Raw genomic sequence first — 22,897 nt, 5'->3', positions numbered from 1 at the left:
GGATCTAGGAATGAATAGCAATACCCCATTGTCAGCTAATCTAACGTGTTCGGTCAGCACGCCTCCCACTTTCGCCATCTTAGACTGCGGTACCAATTCCCCCACTCGCAGGACCCCATGAAATGCCATGGCGAACGCCGCGGAAAACAGCTGAATCTCGTATTCCGAGGAACAGACGTCAGGTAGAACCTGAAGCAAAAGGAGTAATTGATCAGCAGTTATGGGTTCCCGAATGTCAGGTCGGCCGAAATTCCGACCGCACCCAGCCCCAAAGAATTTGGCGAACCAAGAATGTCTTGGAAGAGTCCGTCAGCGTGAACAATTTACAGAAAAAGGATACCGCTGCCAGTCACCACCCCCTTTTTTACCTGCTTAGTTCTAAGCTCTGCATGCCAGCGCAAGAACAAATCTTGCTCACCTGTGCAGGAAGGAAATCCCTGAACATCGCAGAAGAATACCCATTCTTCCCAATACCTCACATAAGACTTCCAAGTGGAAGGTGCCAGGGATGCCTTCAGTAGTGGAACCAGAGACTGCGATCCACTGCCACCTGCCAAAGGAAAGGAGGACAGGGAACACCATGAGTCGCAGCGTTAGGCACAAACTTCCTAAAATTTTCCCATTGGAAAAGAGAAAGCGCATCAGCTATAATATTAGCAACCCCAGGGACATGCCTAGCCTGAAACTCAATGTTCCACTTAAGGGATCCCAAAACCAGAATCCTAAGATATCTAACCACTGCTGGGGACGAAGATGAGAGTCCATTGATGGCAAAGACCATACTCATATTGTCCGTCCAAAAAACAACGGAACTGTTCTTAAGTTCATCTCCCCAGATCTCCAACGCCACCAAAATGGGGAAAAGCTCCAGGAGACACATGTTCCTAGTCAGACCCTTAACGGCCCACTCAACAGGCCAAGGCTCAGCACTCCACCTACCATCTAGATAAGTGCCGTAGCCGAAGGACCCTGCCGCATTTGTAAAAAGGTGAATGGACGTCTGAGGTTTCCGCCAAATGCAAACCCCATTGAATTCCGTAAGGAACTGATCTCAAACCTGGAGATCGTCCCTCATTTCTTTAGTAACCTTAATTCTTGCCTTGGGGGAGGTCACCCCCGGCAAAAATTGCTCCATTTTTTTCAGAAACATTCTCCCCATGGGGATGACTCGCAAAGTTGAGCAGACCCAACAAGGATTGCAGCTCTTTTAACATGCAACAACCTGCAGACTCAAGTCTTCTCACTTCTTCCAGCATCTTCCTTACTTTATCTGTCGGAAGTCTACATTCCTCGACTACAGAGTCAATTTCTGTCCCTAAGAATGTAAGACATGTACAATGTTTTGTCCTCTGCCAAGGGGACACCAAATTTAGTCATTAGCAGTCTCATAGTGTGAAGAAGTAACTCACATTCCCTGGAGCCCTGTCTGCCCACCAATAAAAAATCATCCAGATAGTGAGCAACTCTATCTTCCCCTGCCACCTCGGCGACAGCCCAATGTAAGAAGGAGCTGAAAGCCTCAAAATAGGCGCATGAAGTTGAACACCCCATGGGCAAACAACGGTCAACATAGTACGATCCGTCGAAAAAACACCCCATGAGATAAAAAGAAGAGGGGTGAATCTGCAGCAGCCGGAAGGCCTACTCTATATCAAGTTTTGCCAGCAGGGCACCTTGACCCGACCTCCGAACCACCCTTAGGGCATCATCAAATGACTGATAATGAACTGTGCTCAATTCCTGTGGGATGGCGTCATTTATTGACCTGCCTTTGGGGTAGGAAAGGTGTTGAATCATCCTAAACTTCCCTGGGTCTTTCTTTGGCACGACCCCTAAAGGAGAAATAACCAATCCCGGTATTGGCTTTACCCTGAATGGTCCGGCCATATCCAGCAAAACTTCCTTACCCAATTTTTCCTTTAATGCCTCTGGAAACTGGTAAGCAGATTTCAGGTTCCTGCGATCTGCAGAACCCTTAACCTTACCTTGTACCGGAATAATGAAACCTTCCTTGAGACCAAACTCCGGCAAGGCAGCTGCTTCCCTATCTGGGTACAGCGTGAGCCAAGGTCTAATTGTGGCCACCCTCAGTGGGGTGCCCGCTCTTTTTCGCTTTTCTTGACGCAATCTGCTGCTGGGTGAGGTCCCCTGCAGTTGTGGCACGCGTGCCGAAAGGAACAAGCAGTTCCCAGTGTGCAGTGCTTATCCTGAAACTTCCAACAGACCCCGGCGGCGGCGGGGCATCTGCGAAACCTACTACCAGAGCGGACCTGGTGTGATCCCGCTGGAGGAGCAGAAGTCCCTGGGACCTTCTCAGGACCCAACCGGGCCCAGAGCTGCATCTCCACACAACCGAAGTCCAGAAGAGGGTTACCCACCATCTTCCTGCGGAATTCTTCATCGTAATCCCGCCATCACGGTTATTTTCTGCAACGATTTCCATGTTTTCCATATATTTTAATATGGCTAAACACTGGTCGGAACAAAAACTGGAGAGGAACCGCTGGGTTAAAAGTCAAGAAATTTTATTTCAACAAAAATTTAAATTAAAATGGGGAGGCATCCAAAACAAGTGGACGTAAAAAGCTACTAACATGTTTCGGCCATGTTGGCCGTAGTCATAGCATAAAGATCAGGTTACAAAGGTGTTGTTTAAAACAGGTGAGAAAGCACCTGATTGGTTACATATAAAACACAATAACGCCCATATGAAACGAGCAATTACCATTAACCCCTTATACTCCAACAAACCCCTATGCAGCAACCATTAAAGGAAGCTATAAACACATAGATAGCGGGGGTAAAGGAAGCAGAAGGGCAATATTATTTACTTTAAGTCAAAATGCTTACTCCATATATACAATAGAGATGAAGGGTAGAATATACTGTCTAAAATAGACATATACATACAACACACAGGCCTAATGTAGTTTGTGAATGAAAAATGTGAATGTGAATTACACTCATATGGCTGTATAGGTAAAAATATTCTATATCAAATAGGATTAAATTTGTATTTAAATTAAACATTGAATCCAAATTAAAAGAAAGCAGGACCTAGCCAATAGCTTGCTTTCCAATCATAGCATGGCACTAGAAATATTATGATAGGGGTAGAACTGCATTAACCCTGTAATATCAAGGCCAAATATCGCTAAAGGCTATATTGCACATCAATATGCTCAATTAGTAAATACCTTTGCCTAACAAAATTAGGTAGCCAATGAGACCTATTGTAGACATGAACACTACGTAGGAACGATGTAAACTGTAAATTAATGTGAATGTCTAAATCAATAAGAATGTAGAAAGCTGTATATCAATATGAATTTGAAATTGACCATTATGAATAAATGGAAAAATTCAAAGATCATAAAAGGGTAATGCTTATTCCCAAAAGTTAATAAGATCGTATCTTGAGTTAAGACCGTGAGGTGTTCTGGTCTTTAGATGGAATATCCAGAACACCTCACGCTTAGCCAGAATGCTATCAATATCCCCTCCTCTTTTTGGGGGCAACCACCTTCTCAATGGCAACCCACCTAAAGGTGTCCAATTTGCCTTTGTGGACGGTAGCAAAGTGTTGTACAAGTAAAGAGGTCGATTTTCCTCTTTCAAGAGAGGAAATATGCTCCCTAATGCGTGTGTTGACATCCCTGGACGTGAGTCTGGTGTATTGTAAATTGCACTTGATACAAGTTATTAAATAAATAACACCAGAATGTGTGCAATTCAAGCAAGTCTTAATATCAAAGGATTTACCTGTGACAGCAGAAGTAAAGATGTTTGTTAATTGGACATAGTCGCATGGACGGCATTTTCGATGCCCACACCTAAACATCCCTTTATGGGATAGCCAGGAGCTTTCAGGCCTTCCTACCTGTTTAAGTTGGGTGGGAGACAAAATATTGCCTAGAGTGTGACACTTCTTGTAGCTACATCTAATCCCCTTCTTAACAGTATCCTTAAGCTGATCATCTGCCACTAGCAAAGGGAAATGCCTTTTGATGATACTGCAAATTTTAGAATATTGGTCACTGTAAGTGGTCACGAAGTTAACACCCTGAAAGTGGGATTGTACCTCACTAGAAACCTTATCTTCCAAAAGTGAAGCCCTAGGTAATATTTGTACCTTCTTTCTGGCTTCCTCAACGTGACTCCTGCTGTAATTGCGTTCTCTGAGCCTCTGTGCTAGGATCCCTGCCTCTTTCTGATAGTCTGCCTCCATACTGCAATTCCTCTTAAGACGAGAGAATTGACCCTTAGCCACAGCATATGATACACTTTTGGGGTGGCAGCTGTTAGCATGCAGTAACAAATTGCCCGAAATGGGCTTCCGATGTATGCGGCCACTTACATCCCCCTCAAGGCTCAGATCAAGGAACGTGATGATATGAGGATCAAACTCAAAAGTGAACTTCAGATAACAATCATTATGATTTAAATAATCAACAAATTCCTTGATAAGTTCCATAGGACCTGACCAGATGATCAACAGATCATCTATAAACCGCTTAAAAAAGCGTATGTGTCTCCTGAAGGGATTGTCCTCTCCATAGATGTGGCACAGCTCCCACCAGCCCAGATAGAGATTGGCGTAGGAGGGAGCAAATTTTGCCCCCATAGCTGTGCCGCGTCTCTGAAGGTAACAAACACCCTCAAAGGAGAAAAAATTATGTGTTAATAAAAATTTGAGGACCCGGAGGATGTAAGCCTGAAAATCCAGAGTATAATCGGTCGAATGTGTCAGGTGAAACTTGACTGCCTCAATCCCTTTGGAGTGTGGAATGGACGAGTATAAAGAAACAGCATCAATAGTTAACCAACAAAACATTGTATCCCATTCCACACTACCAAGGAGATTGAGGATGTGTTTTGAATCCCTGGTGTAAGAAAGTAAATTTATCACAATGGGCTGCAACAAGGCATCCAACCATTGGGATAGACGTTCCAATAAAGAATCCACCCCACTGACAATGGGGCGTCCCTTGATATTGAGAAGAGATTTATGGACCTTTGGAAGGTGGTGGAACATGGGCATCTTGGGAAAAGAAACCTCCAGATACTGTGCTGTATCAGTATCAATATGCCCATGTTCCACACCATCATCCAAAATGTCCCTGACTTCCTTCCTAAACTTATTAGTAGGATTGTATGTTAGCTCCTCATAATCATGAGTATTCTTCAATTAACGCAGGGCCTCTGAGACATAATCTATGCGGTTCATAACAACCACTGTACCACCCTTATCTGCGGGGCATATTACGATTGAGTCATTCTCTTGTAAAGCTTTAAAAGCATCATTCTGTTGTTTGGTAAGATTATGTCTTATAGGCCCCACGTCATTATGAAGTGTAAGTAAATCTTTCTCAACTCTATCATAGAAAGTTTCTATGATAGTTCCCCTGTGATGTATGGGATAAAACTTATATTTCTCACAAAACCTATTACCACTATTAACAGTACCTATAGTGGAAGAACTGGCAGATTCCAATGCCTGTAAACTAAGGAGATCACAATTCTCCTCAAATGTATGAAATTCAGTGCGTCCGAAGGACCTCTTAGTACAAACAGTGTAATCTTGCTCACCCTTATTTGAAAAGTATTTCTTCAGGGTGATATTCCTCACTAATTTGTTGAGATCTATCATCGTCTGGAATAGATTAAAGTTTGTGGCTGGTGAAAAACCTAGTCCAAAGCCCAAAACTTCAGTCTGGGCTTTAGTCAGGGAAGAGGAGGAAACATTGATTACATTATTTATTTGTACTTCGTGTTGGTACGATTCCCCCTCAGTTGATATCTCTCCTGTGCTTGCTGAGAGGAATTGTTCCCTCCCCCTTCTGGTGGAAAAGTATTTGAAAAGTATTTGAAAAGTATTTCTTCAGGGTGATATTCCTTACTAATTTGTTGAGATCTTTCATCGTCTGGAATAGATTAAAGTTCGTGGCTGGTGAAAAACCTAGTCCAAAGCCCAAAACTTCAGTCTGGGCTTTAGTCAGGGAAGAGGAGGAAACATTGATTACATTATTTATTTGTACTTCGTGTTGGTACGATTCGCCCTCAGTTGATATCTCTCCTGTGCTTGCTGAGAGGAATTGTCCCGTCCCCCCCTTTCTGGTGGACCCTGAACCAAGGGAAAAACCTGTTCCTGCAATGTCTGATCACTAGATACATTTCTTTGACCCACAAGACTTGGGACATACTTAGAGACAATATTGCCTTCATTATAAACAGATGTTTCTCTTAGTCCAGTACCGAAATTGGTGTTACTGTGGGGTTGCTTTAATACCTGTTAGTTGCATTGTCTGAGGACATGTCTGTACCACTTCTACAGTGGCACTGGGTTCATCAGAATCTGATGATCTGCCTCCTGAAGACCACTCTGTGTCGCTGAGAATGTAACTGACTTATTCTGCTGATTAATACGCCTACGGTGGCCCCTCCTTTTATTTTAATCTTATTATTTTTGTTTTTATTATTAGGCTGCTTGTTGTTGAAACTAGCATTACTGGACACACTGCGCCTGTAATCGTTGTGCTGTTTCCTGTTCCATATGTAGACAGAATTACATTGATAGTCAGTTTTATCTCAAATAAACTTGTGGTGCTTATTCTCCATGATATGTTGTTTGCTTACAGCTACAGTATCCTGAAGAATTCTATCAAACTTGGCAAAATCTACATCTAAGCACCGTTTATTTAACTCTAATTGAACATAATTGATTTCTGCTTTAATATTTTGCAAGTCTTGTGTCCTATAATGTATCAAAAGACGCATCAAATTAAAAGAGCACTCAGACAACACATCATTCCAAGAGTTCATAAAGTCCTGTTCTTTAGGATCAATCTCAAACGTTGGAAATTTATAGATTCTGAAACCTCTTGGAATCATTTTGGCCTTAATATGGTCAAAGGTCCATATGTCCCACTGGGCTTTATTTTCTTTGAAAAGTAGTTGTTCCATTAGGTCAAATAGTGAGCTTAAAGACAAAACACCCTTGTCATCAGAAAAAATGTGATTGCAATCTATGCTAGTATTTGCCCTGATATCTGCAGGCATAAGGGAGAAAACACTGGTCGGGCCATTTTTCCAAGAAACAAGAAGCGTAAATCCTGAAACAACGTCGCCACTCATGGAACGTGTCAGGGCACTGGTATTTCTTTGGCCCAGTTCCATCTTAGGCTCTCTCCTTCTGCCTTAAGGCTTCCACAGAGAACTCAAAGATGTTGACATACTTCCCCTCTTGAATTGGCCAAACCATCTTAGTTTTAAGGTGTTCATGCAGATCATAAGATGACCAGGATCGTGTATCGCCGTGGAGTGCCACCTTGCGGTTAGCAGGTCCACGCGCTTCCCTGACTCTGGAACTGGGTTGGAATGCCCTATCAGACTTCTCAGAGGTAACAGGTTCTGAAGATCTTTGCAACCCCTCTTAGCAGACTTTCTTTCCTCAGTCAACCACCTAAGCATTTTGTACATTCGCTTATAACCCTTAGCATTTAAACCCAACTCTTTGTCATTCTCCGACCCAGAAACATCCGAGGATGACGTAAAACCCCTGAACCCCACTGAAACTGAGGACTCACCGGTTTGCAACCCCGTCCTAGACGGTATCGCCACCACCCCGAAGTCGATGGACGCTCATCCTCCGACACCATGGAATCTGCACCACTCTCTGTACCTCTCTCCATACCACTTCCGAAATCGCTAGTAGTCGCCATGTCGCTATCCTGAAAAATAGAATGCAAGAGAGGAGTACCACACAGGGGAAGTTCAGCTCTCCCCTTCCCCCTGCTCGCACACTGCTGTACCCCCTCCTCAGGCATTCTGGGAACACATGGGCACTTACCACGCCCCTCTCCAACATGCACACTTTGCTCTTCCTCAGAAAAATCCTCAATATCCTCACTAAAGTGTACTGTCTTAGGGGCCTGTGCAGGGGCCTTCTTACGACTTCAAGTTGGCGCTAATTCCATATCTAGACTATGAAACTGTGATAGGGTGCCCTGCCTCGCAGCCGACCTAGTAACTACCTTCCTAGCAGCGGGCGGCACCGCGGTCGCGCACTGCGGCCTACTGGGCCTATCCTCACAGTCAATCCCATCCATGCTGCCATCATCCGTGGCAATCGCCACACCCATGGAATCAGAGTCCACGTTATCACCTTCCATTCTACCCACGCCGGGCCTACTAGTTGTCGCACCACCTTTATTTTTGCCCGCTGGGGCCTTAGCCCTGGACCGCACACTAGCGGTTCTATTAGCCCCCTTATCCTGATCACCCGAACTGAGTTTGGTTCCATATGTCCTCTTATGACTCGCATATTGCTCCCTTGCTGCTCCATGCACCCCTTTTTTCTAATGTCTTAAGCCCCCGAGCACTCTGAGCACCTCTAGCCCCCATCGCCCCTGTAGGCCTATCCCCTGGAGCCGAAGTTCCACCCCGCGGCACTCCTTTCTTACCTGCAGACCCGCGTGGGGAACTCGATGCGCTCCTCTTCACGGCCGGGTGTCGAATGGTGGAACCGGAAATGACGTCACCGGAAGTAACGCCACTGGAGGACCCGAGACCAGAAGTCGACACGGAGAAGGCCGGAGCCACCGGAGGAGCCTGCGCAACACCGATCGACGGACTATGGACCACGTGGGACCCACCCGGAGCCCCGGACATCGCCGACGCCAACATTTGGAAGAGGGACACCACCACCGCAATGGATTCTTGGGACAAGGCCGCGGAAGGCCTAGGTAAGACCAAGGCGCTCCCACTATACCCACCAACTATATGAGGGACATTACAGGCCCACGAGGGACCGGGATTGACCGGGGGAAGGCCCAAAAAATCCCGGATGTACCAGGAGGGCCGTGATTGACCTTGGGAGGGCCCGAAAAATCATGGAGGTACGGGGAGGGACACTGGGGGGACCGGGGGCCAAACCGGAAGGGCTGGCCACCGCATCGCCACACGAAGGCCCTATTATTATTATCAGTTATTTGTAGAGCGCCAACAGATTCTGCAGCGCTGCCGCATGGCCAACAGGCTCAGACGCCACATCTGAAGGACCTACATTTACACCCCATCCACCCTCCTGGGAAATTGCATCTATCAGGGCCTGATCAGAGATCTCAGGCACAGTCGTCGTACCACCACCCTCACTAGGCTTACCCTGGGGAGGGACATGGGAAGGAGAAAACAAAGGGGTTCGACCCACCGTTTCAGGGGATGGTGTGATCCATTCCTCAGCTTCATCACTCTCCTCTATGACTTCTCTCTCTGTAGGTTCCTTCCTAGCCTCCATGATTCGTTTTGGAGGTACTTTAGATCTCCTGGAACGCTTCATGTGAAAACTTTGAAGAAACCAGCAGAAAGAGGACTTGTGCTTCCTGTACAGGGCTTAAAAAGGTAAGCTGGAACCCCTCCTCTCTATCTGCAACATTGTTTCACACACACAAACCAGAGCACTCCCATTCCTCCGTCTTGGCCTTAACCCTTATGTGCATTCCAGGCAATTTGCCTTACATTTCCTTTATGTGTTTGTGCTGTGTGTACATGTATTAGCATTGTGTGTTTGTACTGTGTGTACAGGTATTAACATTGTGTGTTTGTGCTGCGTGTACAGGTATTAGCAGTGTGTGGTTGGTTTGTGCATACAGGTATTAGCATTGTGTGTTTGTGCTGTATGTAACAGGTATAAGCATTGTGTGGCTGTGTTGTGCGTACAGGTATTAGCATTGTTTGTTTGTGCTGTGTGTTTGTGCTGTGTGTACAGTTATTAGCAGTGTTTGTTTGTGCTGCGTGTTAAGGTATTAGCATTGTGTGTTTGTGCTGTGTGTATAGGTATTAGCAGTGTGTTTTTGTACGGTATGTGCAGGTATTAGCATTGTGTGTTTGTGCTGTGTGTACAGGTACTAGCAGTGTTTGTTTGTTCTGTTTGTATAGGTATTAGCATTGTGTGTTTGTGCTGTGTGTACAGGTTTTAGCAGTGTGTGTTTGTGCTGTCTCTAACAGGTATTAGCATTGTGTGTTTATGCTGTGTGCACAGGTATTAACATTGTGTGTTTGTTCTGTGTGTTCAGGTATTAGTAGTGTGTAGTTGTGTTGTGTGTACAGGTATTAGCAGTGTGTGGTTGTGCTTTGTGTGCAGGTATTAGCATTATGTGTTTGTGCTTTGTGTATATGTATTAGCAGTGTGTGTTTGTGCTGTGTACAGGTATTAGCATTGTGTGTTTGTGCTGTGTGTACAGGTATTAGCAGTGTGTGTTTGTGCGATGTGTGCACGTATTAGCAGTGTGTGTTTGTGCTGTGTATACAGGTATTAGCAGTGTGTGTTTGTGCTGTGTGCAGGTATTAGCAGTGTGTGTTTGTGCTGTTTGTACAGGTATTAGCAGTGTGTTTTTGCGCTGTCTGTACAGGTATTAGCATTGTGTGTTTGCGATGTGTGTTCAGGTATTAGCATTGTGTGTTTGTGCTGTGTGTACAGGTATTAACATTGTGTGTTTGTGCTGTGTGTACATGTATTAGTAGTTTCTGTTTGCACTGTGTGTACAGGTATTAGCATTGTGTGTTTGTGCTATGTGTACAGGTATTAGCAGTTTCTGTTTGCACTGTGTGTACAGGTATTAGCATTGTGTGTTTGTGTTGTGTGTACAGGTATTAACATTGTGTGTTTGTGCTGTGTATACAGGTATTAGCATTGTGTGTTTGTGCTGTGTATACAGGTATTAGCATTGTGTGTTTGTGTTGTGTGTACAGGTATTAACATTGTGTGTTTGTGCCGTGTGTGCAGGTATTAGCATTGTGTGTTTGTGCTGTGTGTGCAGGTATTAGCAGTGTGTGTTTGTGCTGTGTATACAGGTATTAGCAGTGTGTGTTTGTGCGATGTGTGCAGGTATTAACATTATGTGTTTGTGCTGTGTATACAGGTATTAGCATTGTGTGTTTGTGCTGTGTATACAGGTATTAGCATTGTGTGTTTGTGCTGTGTGTGCAGGTATTAGCATTGTGTGTTTGTGCTGTGTGTGCAGGTATTAGCAGTGTGTGTTTGTGCTGTGTGTGCAGGTATTAGCAATGTGTGTTTGTGCTGTGTGTGCAGGTATTAGCATTGTGTGTTTGTGCTGTGTATACAGGTATTAGCATTGTGTGTTTGTGCTGTGTGTGCAGGTATTAGCAGTGTGTGTTTGTGCTGTGTATACAAGTATTAGCAGTGTGTGTTTGTGCTGTGTGTGCAGGTATTAGCAATGTGTGTTTGTGCTGTGTGTGCAGGTATTAGCATTGTGTGTTTGTGCTGTGTATACAGGTATTAACATTGTGTGTTTGTGCTGTGTGTGCAGGTATTAGCATTGTGTGTTTGTGCTGTGTGTGCAGGTATTAGCAGTGTGTGTTTGTGCTGTGTATACAAGTATTAGCAGTGTGTGTTTGTGCGATGTGTGCAGGTATTAACATTGTGTGTTTGTGCTGTGTATACAGGTATTAGCATTGTGTGTTTGTGCTATGTATACAGGTATTAGCATTGTGTGTTTGTGCTGTGTGTGCAGGTATTAGCATTGTGTGTTTGTGCTGTGTGTGCAGGTATTAGCAGTGTGTGTTTGTGCTGTGTGTGCAGGTATTAGCAATGTGTGTTTGTGCTGTGTGTTCAGGTATTAGCAGTGGTTTTTTTGCTGTGTGTAACAGATATTAGCATTGTGTATTTGTGCTGTGCGTGCAGGTATTATGTGTATTTGGTTACTGCGCTATAAAACTCTATTAAACCTATGAAAAAATAAGAGGACTCCCCAGCCTCTAAAATACAAAGTGAATAGGTAAGAAGAATTTGGTCACAAAAAGAAACCAAAAAATTCTAGGATCATAGGCGCTAGTGAAAGCTTAAAATAGTGATTGTGATATAAATGTGAGTTGTCAAATATAAATGTGATGCAACCAATAAAGTAATTATAACAAATAAGGTGAACGTGACACCAAAATTTAAGAAAAATATATATTGTGCAGAATCGGCATAAATTTAATAACAATATGAAAAATATGTATAAAATGAATGACAATACAAATAAGCAAAAAGATATACAAGGTAGCAATTGCGTTGATCAGACGCAGTTAACAGTGTAGTATACAATTTGCAACATTAGCTATATTACAAATGCTAAAAGACACGTACAGATACCAAATTACAAATAAAATTCATAAAAGCAATACGAAGGAACGGATAAATCCTGTTGATGGTTGAAAGGATAAACTTGTCACGCCCGAGGTTGAATTATCTCAGGTAAAGCTGGAACGAAATAAGGGACTGATCAAATGGCAGAAAAGGCACCAAATAAAGGTTAACACTTTTACTTACACCGGAATCGGTGATGATGCGAGTAGATCCCCTCTCTTTGGCACAATCTCCGACACTGACAACACCCGCTTGGATGCGGCGTCTCAATATGGCGATAGGGTAGGAGCGGAATATTTGTCCAAATCACCTTTGCATACAGGTAGCCGAAGTCAATTTCTATGGAGGCCTTTGAGGGACACAACACTTCAAAGAGCAACGCGTTTCAACCCGCTAAGGGTCTTTATCAAGCTCTCGATACATTCAAATGTTGGCTATTTAAAGCCATTATAACAACCTGATTGGCTAAAATTAGTGGGCGTAAATAATTGTTAGCAAACAGATAATAAAGAATGGTAGAACAACGAAAGTATCAGTATTGATATCAAAGATACTTAATAGCAGAAAATATTTCATAACTAAATCAAAAATATTACATTGATATACGAATGCCAACTTTATAAATATACAATTGATTTAAATTAAATTCATGCAGATCTGCAATAAAAAAATGTTTGCAATAAAAATTTTTTTGTGTGTATATGCCTCAAATAGTTATAAATTCATGTGTGCATACAAAAATGTAAATATGTAAAAAAATATATATATAAAAAAATATACAAATAAAAATATATATAAATATATAAATGATCCTAAAAAAATAATATACAAAAATGTAGTATACAAAAATGTGTGTTGATAAAAATGTATATATGATATAATTCTTCAAAAGGCAAATTAGTAACCACTGCAAATACTAGTATTTGATAACCACTACAGATACTAAAATTGATGTTTATAATTATTCAAATGTGATAATTTTATAAGCTAAACAGTATAAATTGATAACCTTTATTCTAAAACGAGAACTAGTCATTTAAGTAACAACCAATATCAAAGTCTACGTTTAAACCCTTGGGTTGTAATGTTTTCAAATCAAAGATCCATTTACTTTCTCTTTTCAAAAGATCACTGAATATTTCCTCCCCTCCATTTCCTTTTGACCTTTTCAATACCTAGAAACGAGAAATAATCCAAATTACCCTTATTACATATACCAAAGTGTTTAGGAATAGGGAGATCTTTGTTCCTTTTATGGTTAAAGTTTTCTCCAACATTGATGTGTCCGGTCCACGGCGTTATCCTTACTTGTGGGATATTCTCTTCCCCAACAGGAAATGGCAAAGAGTCCCAGCAAAGCTGGTCACATGATCCCTCCTAGGCTCCGCCCACCCCAGTCATTCTCTTTGCCGTTGCACAGGCAACATCTCCACGGAGATGGTTAAGAGTTTTTTGGTGTTTAAATGTAGTTTTATTCTTCTATCAAGTGTTTGTTATTTTAAAATAGTGCTGGTATGTACTATTTACTCTGAAACAGAAAAGGATGAAGATTTCTGTTTGTAAGAGGAAGATGATTTTAGCAGACAGTAACTAAAATCGATTGCTGTTTCCACACAGGACTGTTGAGATGAAGTAACTTCAGTTGGGGGAAACAGTTAGCAGTCTTTTCTGCTTAAGGTATGACTAGCCATATTTCTAACAAGACCATGTAATGCTGGAAGGCTGTCATTTCCCCTCATGGGGACCGGTAAGCCATTTTCTTAGTTAAACATAAAAGAATAAAGGGCTTCAAAAAGGGCTTAAAAACTGGTAGACATTTTTCTGGGCTAAAACAATTGCTTTACTAGGCATATTATGCAGATTCTAACTAATTATTGGTATTATAATCTTGGGGAACGTTTAGAAAAACGGCAGGCACTGTGTTGGACACCTTTTTCAGATGGGGGCCTTTCTAGTTATAGACAGAGCCTCATTCTGGGACTGTATAGGGGTTAAATGTAAAAACGGCTCCGGTTCCGTTAATTTAAGGGTTAAAGCTCTGAAATTTGGTGTGCAATACTTTTAATGCTTTAAGACACTGTGGTGTAATTTTGGTGAATTTTGAACAATTCCTTCATACTTTTTCACATATTCAGTAATAAAGTGTTTTTAGTTTGAAATTTAAAGTGACAGTAACAGTTTTATTTTAAAACGTTTTTTGTGCTTTGTTGACAAGTTTAAGCCTGTTTAACATGTCTGTACCATCAGATAAGCTATGTTCTATATGTATGAAAGCCAATGTGTCTCCCCATTTAAATTTATGTGATAATTGTGCCATAGTGTCCAAACAAAGTAAGGACAGTAATGCAACAGATAATGATATTGCCCAAGATGATTCCTCAAATGAGGGGAGTAAACATGATACTACATCATCCCCTACTGTGTCTACACCAGTTATGCCCACACAGGAGGCCCCTAGTACATCTAGTGCGCCAATACTTATTACCATGCAACAATTAACGGCTGTAATGGATAACTCCATAGCAAATCTTTTATCCAAAATGCCTACTTATCAGAGAAAGCGCGATTGCTCTGTTTTAAACACTGAAGAGCAAGAGGACACTGATGATAACTGTTCTGACATACCCTCACACCAATCTCAAGGGGCCATGAGGGAGGTTTTGTCTGATGGAGAAATTTCAGATTCAGGAAAAATTTCTCATCAAGCTGAACCTGATGTTGTGACATTTAAATTTAAATTAGAACATCTCCGCGCACTGCTTAAGGAGGTGTTATCTACTCTGGATGATTGTGACAATTTGGTCATTCCAGAGAAATTATGTAAGATGGACAAGTTCCTAGAGGTTCCGGTGCCCCCCGACGCTTTTCCTATACCCAAGCGGGTGGCGGACATAGTAAATAAAGAGTGGGAAAGGCCCGGCATACCTTTTGTTCCCCCCCCTATATTTAAGAAATTATTTCCTATAGTCGACCCCAGAAAGGACTTATGGCAGACAGTCCCCAAGGTCGAGGGGGCGGTTTCTACTCTAAACAAACGCACTACTATTCCTATCGAAGATAGTTGTGCTTTCAAAGATCCTATGGATAAGAAATTAGAGGGTTTGCTTAAAAAGATTTTTGTACAGCAAGGTTACCTTCTACAACCAATTTCATGCATTGTTCCTGTCACTACGGCAGCGTGTTTCTGGTTCGAGGAACTAGAAAAATCGCTCAGTAAAGAATCTTCGTATGAGGAGGTTATGGACAGAGTTCAAGCACTTAAATTGGCTAACTCTTTTGTTTTAGATGCCGCTTTGCAATTAGCTAGATTAGCGGCGAAAAATTCAGGGTTTGCTGTCGTGGCGCGCAGAGTACTTTGGCTAAAGTCTTGGTCAGCGGATGTGTCTTCCAAGACAAAATTGCTTAACATTCCTTTCAAAGGTAAAACATTATTTGGACCTGATTTGAAAGAGATTATTTCAGACATCACTGGGGGAAAGGGCCACGCCCTCCCACAGGATAGGTCTTTTAAGGCTAATAATAAGCCTAATTTTCGTCCCTTTCGCAGAAACGGACCAGTCTCTAATTCTGTATCCTCTAAGCAAGAGGGTAATACTTCACAACCCAAACCAGCCTGGAAACCAATGCAAGGCTGGAACAAGGGTAAGCAGGCCAAGAAGCCTACCACTGCTACCAAAACAGCATGAAGGGATAGCCCCCGATCCGGGACCGGATCTAGTGGGGGGCAGACTTTCTCTCTTTGCTCAGGCTTGGGCAAGAGATGTTCAGGATCCTTGGGCGCTAGAAATAGTTTCTCAAGGTTATCTCCTGGAATTCAAGGAACTACCCCCAAGGGGAAGGTTCACACAGGTCTCAATTATCTTCAAACCAAATAAAGAGACAGGCATTCTTACATTGTGTAGAAGACCTGTTAAAGATGGGAGTGATACATCCAGTTCCAATAAGAGAACAAGGAATGAGATTTTATTCCAATCTGTTCATAGTTCCCAAAAAAGAGGGAACATTCAGACCAATTTTGGATCTAAAGATCCTAAACAAATTTCTCAGGGTACCATCGTTCAAAATGGAAACTATTCGAACGATCCTACCTACTATCCAGGAAAATCAATTTATGACTACCGTGGATTTAAAGGATGCGTACCTACGTATTCCTATCCACAAGGAACATCATCAGTTCCTAAGGTTCGCTTTTCTGGACAAGCATTACCAGTTTGTGGCACTTCCATTTGGATTAGCCACTGCTCCAAGGATTTTCACAAAGGTACTAGGGTCCCTTCTAGCGGTTCTAAGACCAAGGGGCATTGCAGTAGTACCTTACTTGGACGACATCCTGATTCAAGCGTCGTCCCTGTCAAAAGCAAAGGCTCATACGGACATCGTCCTAGCCTTTCTCAGATCTCACGGATGGAAGGTGAACAAAGAAAAAATTTCTCTGTCCCCGTCAACAAGAGTTCCCTTCTTGGGAACAATAATAGATTCCTTAGAAATGAGGATTTTTCTGACAGAGGTCAGAAAATCAAAACTTCTAAGCTCTTGTCAAGTACTTCATTTGTTCCTCGTCCTTCCATAGCGCAGTGCATGGAAGTAATAGGATTGATGGTTGCAACAATGGACATAGTTCCTTTTGCACGAATTCATCTAAGACCATTACAACTGTGCATGCTCAGACAGTGGAATGGGGATTATACAGACTTGTCTCCGACGATTCAAGTAGATCAAAAGACCAGAGATTCACTCCGTTGGTGGCTGACCCTGGACAATCTGTCACAGGGAATGAGCTTCCGCAGACCAGAGTGGGTCATTGTCACGACCGACGCCAGCCTAGTAGGCTGGGGCGCGGTCTGGGAATCCCTGAAAGCTCAGGGTCTATGGTCTCGGGAAGAGTCTCTTCTCCCGATAAACATTCTGGAACTGAGAGCGATATTCAATGCTCTCAGAGCTTGGCCTCAACTAGCAAAGGCCAAATTCATAAGGTTTCAGTCAGACAACATAACGACCGTTGCATATATCAATCATCAGGGGGGAACAAGGACTTCCCTGGCGATGAAAGAAGTGACCAAGATAATTCAATGGGCGGAGGATCACTCCTGCCACTTGTCTGCGATCCACATCCCAGGAGTGGAAAATTGGGAAGCGGATTTTCTGAGTCGTCAGACATTCCATCCGGGGGAGTGGGAACTCCATCCGGAAATCTTTGCCCAAATAACTCAATTATGGGGCATTCCAGACATGGATCTGATGGCGTCTCGTCAGAACTTCAAGGTTCCTTGCTACGGGTCCAGATCCAGGGATCCCAAGGCGACCCTAGTAGATGCACTAGTAGCACCTTGGACCTTCAACCTAGCTTATGTATTCCCACCGTTTCCTCTCATCCCCAGGCTGGTGATCTTGATAGCTCCTGAGTGGCCACGCAGGACTTGGTATGCAGACCTGGTGAATATGTCATCGGCTCCACCATGGAAGCTACCTTTGAGACAGGACCTTCTTGTTCAGGGTCCATTCGAACATCCGAATCTGGTTTCCCTCCAACTGACGGCTTGGAGATTGAACGCTTGATTTTATCAAAGCGTGGGTTTTCAGATTCTGTAATAGATACTCTGATTCAGGCTAGAAAGCCTGTAACTAGAAAAATTTACCATAAAATATGGAAAAAATATATCTGTTGGTGTGAATCTAAAGGATTCCCATGGAACAAGATAAAAATTCCTAAGATTCTATCCTTTCTACAAGAAGGTTTGGAGAAAGGATTATCTGCATGTTCTCTGAAGGGACAGATCTCTGCTTTATCTGTTTTACTTCACAAAAGACTGGCAGCTGTGCCAGATGTTCAAGCATTTGTTCAGGCTCTGGTTAGGATCAAGCCTGTTTACAGACCTTTGACTCCTCCCTGGAGTCTAAATCTAGTTCTTTCAGTTCTTCAAGGGGTTCCGTTTGAACCCTTACATTCCGTAGATATTAAGTTATTATCTTGGAAAGTTTTGTTTTTGGTTGCAATTTCTTCTGCTAGAAGAGTTTCAGAGTTATCTGCTCTGCAGTGTTCTCCGCCCTATCTGGTGTTCCATGCAGATAAGGTGGTTTTGCGTACTAAGCCTGGTTTTCTTCCAAAAGTTGTTTCCAACAAAAATATTAACCAGGAGATAGTTGTACCTTCTTTGTGTCCGAATCCAGTTTCAAAGAAGGAACATTTGTTACACAATTTGGACGTAGTCCGTGCTCTAAAATTCTATTTAGAGGCTACTAAAGATTTCAGACAAACATCTTCCTTGTTTGTTGTTTATTCTGGTAAAAGGAGAGGTCAAAAAGCAACTTCTACCTCTCTTTCCTTTTGGCTTAAAAGCATTATCCGATTGGCTTATGAGACTGCCGGACGGCAGCCTCCTGAAAGAATCACAGCTCACTCCACTAGGGCTGTGGCTTCCACATGGGCCTTCAAGAACGAGGCTTCTGTTGACCAGATATGTAAGGCAGCGACTTGGTCTTCACTGCACACTTTTGCCAAATTTTACAAATTTGATACTTTTGCTTCTTCGGAGGCTATTTTTGGGAGAAAGGTTTTGCAAGCCGTGGTGCCTTCCATTTAGGTGACCTGATTTGCTCCCTCCCTTCATCCGTGTCCTAAAGCTTTGGTATTGGTTCCCACAAGTAAGGATGACGCCGTGGACCGGACACATCAATGTTGGAGAAAACAGAATTTATGCTTACCTGATAAATTACTTTCTCCAACGGTGTGTCCGGTCCACGGCCCGCCCTGGTTTTTTAATCAGGTCTGATGAATTATTTTCTCTAACTACAGTCACCACGGTATCATATGGTTTCTCCTATATATATTGCCTCCTGTCTGTCGGTCGAATGACTGGGGTGGGCGGAGCCTAGGAGGGATCATGTGACCAGCTTTGCTGGGACTCTTTGCCATTTCCTGTTGGGGAAGAGAATATCCCACAAGTAAGGATGACGCCGTGGACCGGACACACCGTTGGAGAAAGTAATTTATCAGGTAAGCATAAATTCTGTTTTCTATGGACCACATATGTTCCCTAATGCGGGTACGTGTGCAGGTATTAGCATTGTGTGTTTGCTATGTATATAGGTATTAGCATTGTGTGTTTGTGCTGTGTGTGCAGGTATTAGCATTGTTTGTTTGTGCTGTGTGCGCAGGTATTAGCATTGTGTGTTTGTGCTGTGTGTGCAGGTATTAGAATTGTGTGTTTGTACAGTGTGTAACAGATATTAGCAGCATGAGTTAATGCTGTGTGTACAGTTATGAGCACTGTGTATTTGTGCTGTGTGTAATAGATATTAGCCGTGTGTGTTTGTGCTGTGTGTACAGGTATTAGCAGTGTGTGTTTGTGCTGTGTGTACAGATATTAGCATTGTGTGTTTATGCTGTGTGTACAGGTATTAGCATTGTATGTTTGTGCTGTGTGTGCAGGTATTAGCATTGTGCGTTTGTGCTGTGTGTGCAGGTATTAGCATTGTGTGTTTGTGCTGTGTGTGCAGGTATTATCATTGTGTGTTTGTACAATGTGTAACAGATATTAGCAGCATGGGTTAATGCTGTGTGTACAGGTATTAGCATTGTGTTTTTGTGCTGTGTGTGCAGGTATTAGCATTGTGTGTTTGTGCTGTGTGTATAGGTATTAGCATTGTGTGTTTGTGCTGTGTGTGCAGGTATTAGCATTGTGTGTTTGTACTGTGTGTGACAGATATTAGCAGCGTCAGTTAAGGCTTTGTGTATAGATATTAGCATTGTGTGTTTGTACGGGGTATAACAGATATTAGCAGCGTGAGTTAATGCTGTGTGTACAGGTATTAGCACTGTGTGTTTGTGCTGTGTGTAACAGATATTAGCAGTGTGTAGTTGTGCTGTGTGTAAAGGTATAAGCATTGTGTGTTTATGCTGTGTGTACAGGTATTAGCATTGTGTGTTTATGCTGTGTGCACAGGTATTAGCAGTGTGTGTTTATGCTGTGTGCACAGGTATTAGCATTGTGTGTTTATGCTGTGTGTATAGGTATTAGCAGTGTGTGGTTGTGTTGTGTATACAGGTATGAGCATTGTGTGTTTATGCTGTGTAATAGATATTAGCAGTGTGTGTTTGTGCTGTGTGTACAGGTATTAGCAGTGTGTGGTTGTGTTGTGTATACAGGTATGAGCATTGTGTGTTTATGCTGTGTAATAGATATTAGCAGTGTGTGTTTGTGCTGTGTGTACAGGTATTAGCAGTGTGTGGTTGTGTTTTGTATACAGGTATGAGCATTGTGTGTTTATGCTGTGTAATAGATATTAGCAGTGTGTGTTTGTGCTGTGTGTATAGATATGAGCACTGTGTATTTGTGCTGTGTGTAATAGATATTAGCAGTGTGTGGTTGTGTTTTGTATACAGGTATGAGCATTGTGTGTTTATGCTGTGTAATAGGTATTAGCAGTGTGTGGTTGTGTTGTGTATACAGGTATGAGCATTGTGTGTTTATGCTGTGTAATAGATATTAGCAGTGTGTGTTTGTGCTGTGTGTACAGGTATTAGCAGTGTGTGGTTGTGTTGTGTATACAGGTATGAGCATTGTGTGTTTGTGCTGTGTGTAATAGATATTAGCAGCTTGAGTTAATGCTGTGTGTATAGATATGAGCACTGTGTATTTGTGCTGTGTGTAATAGATATTAGCAGTGTGTGTTTGTGCTGTGTGTTCAGGTATTAGCAGTGTGTGTTTGTACTGTGTGTTCAGGTATTAGCAGTGTGTGTTTGTGCTGTGTGTACAGGTATTAGCAGTGTGTGTTTGTACTGTGTGTTTAGGTATTAGCATTGTGTGTTTGTGCTGTGTGTGCAGGTATTAGCAGTGTGTGGTTGTGTTGTGCATACAGGTATTAGCATTGTGTGTTTGTGCTGTGTGTTTGTGCTCTGTGTACAGGTATTAACATTGTGTGTTTGTGTTGTGTGTGAATGTATTAGCAGTGTGTGGTTGTGTTGTGTGTGCAGGTATTAGCAATGTGTGTTTGTGCTGTGTGTACAGGTATTAGCAGTGTGTGTTTGTGCTGTGTGTACAGGTATTAGCAGTGTGTGGTTTTGTTGTGTGTGCAGGTATTAGCATTGTGTGTTTGTGCTGTGTGTACAGGTATTAGCAGTGTGTGTTTGTGCTGTGTGTAAAGGTATTAGCATTGTGTGTTTATGCTGTGTGTACAGATATTAGCATTGTTTGTGCTGTATGTGCAGGTATTAGCAGTGTGTGGTTGTGTTGTGTGTGCAGGTATTAGCATTGTGTGTTTGTGCTGTGTGTACAGGTATTAGCAGTGTGTGTTTGTGCTGTGTGTAAAGGTATTAGCATTGTGTGTTTATGCTGTGTGTACAGATATTAGCATTGTTTGTGCTGTATGTGCAGGTATTAGCAGTGTGTGGTTGTGTTGTGTGTGCAGGTATTAGCATTGTGTGTTTGTACTGTGTGTACATGTATTAACATTGTGTGTTTGTGCTGTGTGTGCAGGTATTAGCAGTGTGTGGTTGTGTTGTGCATACAGGTATTAGCATTGTGTGTTTGTGCTGTGTGTTTGTGCTATGTGTACAGGTATTAACATTGTGTGTTTGTGTTGTGTGTGATGGTATTAGCAGTGTGTGGTTGTGTTGTGCAAACAGGTATTAACATTGTGGGTTTGTGCTGTGGGTTTGTGCTATGTGTACAGGTATTAACATTGTTTGTTTGTGCTGTGTGTGCAGGTATTAGCAGTGTGTGGTTGTGTTGTTTGTTTGTGCTATGTGTACAGGTATTAGAATTGTGTGTTTGTACTATGTGTACAGGTATTAGCATTCTGTGTTTGTACTATGTGTACAGGTGTTAGCATTGTGTGTTTGAGCTGTGTGTACAGATATTAGCAGTGTGCGTTTGTGCTGTGTGTAACAGATATTAGCAGTGTGTGTTTGTGCTGTGTTTGACAGATATTAGCATTGTGTGTTTATGGTGTATGTATAGGTATTAGCATTGTGTGTTTGTGCTGTGTGTACAGGTATTAGCATTGTGTGTTTGTTCTGTGTGTAACAGATATTAGCAGCTTGAGTTAATGCTGTGTGTATAGATATTAGCATTGTGTGTGTGTACGGGGTGTAACAGATATTAGCAGCTTGAGATCATGCTGTGTGTACATGTATTAGTACTGTGTGTTTGTGCTGTGTGTAACAGATATTAGCAGTGTGTAGTTGTGCTGTGTGTATAGGTATAAGCATTGTGTGTTTATGCTGTGTGTACATGTACAGGTATATATGAGATGTATACTTATTCTAGGGGGGATATTTATCAAGCCGTCAACCTGAAATACGCTGGAATTCAGCAGCGTAATTGTGGCGAGCTTGATCCGACCTAGTTATCAAAGCCTACAGACTGGCAAATGTTGAAATCTGTGACATAACATACGATCTACCGGTCTCAATCCGACACAGATCGATGCTTACGTCATTACAGATGTTCCGAATACACATTTGGCACTATTTAACACTTTTTAAAAGTTATCAAATATTTAACCGTACGCTCGTGACTATTCCGGCCCAGCGTACCTGGTTTTCAAAACGCCACCCTGGAGGCCGCGGATGCCCTAGGAATCAATGGGAGTCTGAAAGCATCGAAAGCTTATGTTCGATGCTGCCAGATATCACATTGATTTATATGGTAGAAAACCAGTTACATTTACACCTAACACCCTAACATAAGCCCCGAGTCTAAAAACCCCTAATCTGCGGCCACGACATCGCCGCAACCTAAATAAAAT

The sequence above is a fragment of the Bombina bombina genome, chromosome 7 (assembly GCF_027579735.1).
Source record: "Bombina bombina isolate aBomBom1 chromosome 7, aBomBom1.pri, whole genome shotgun sequence".
Lineage (NCBI taxonomy): Eukaryota > Metazoa > Chordata > Amphibia > Anura > Bombinatoridae > Bombina > Bombina bombina.
This window is presented reverse-complemented; position numbering follows the sequence as displayed.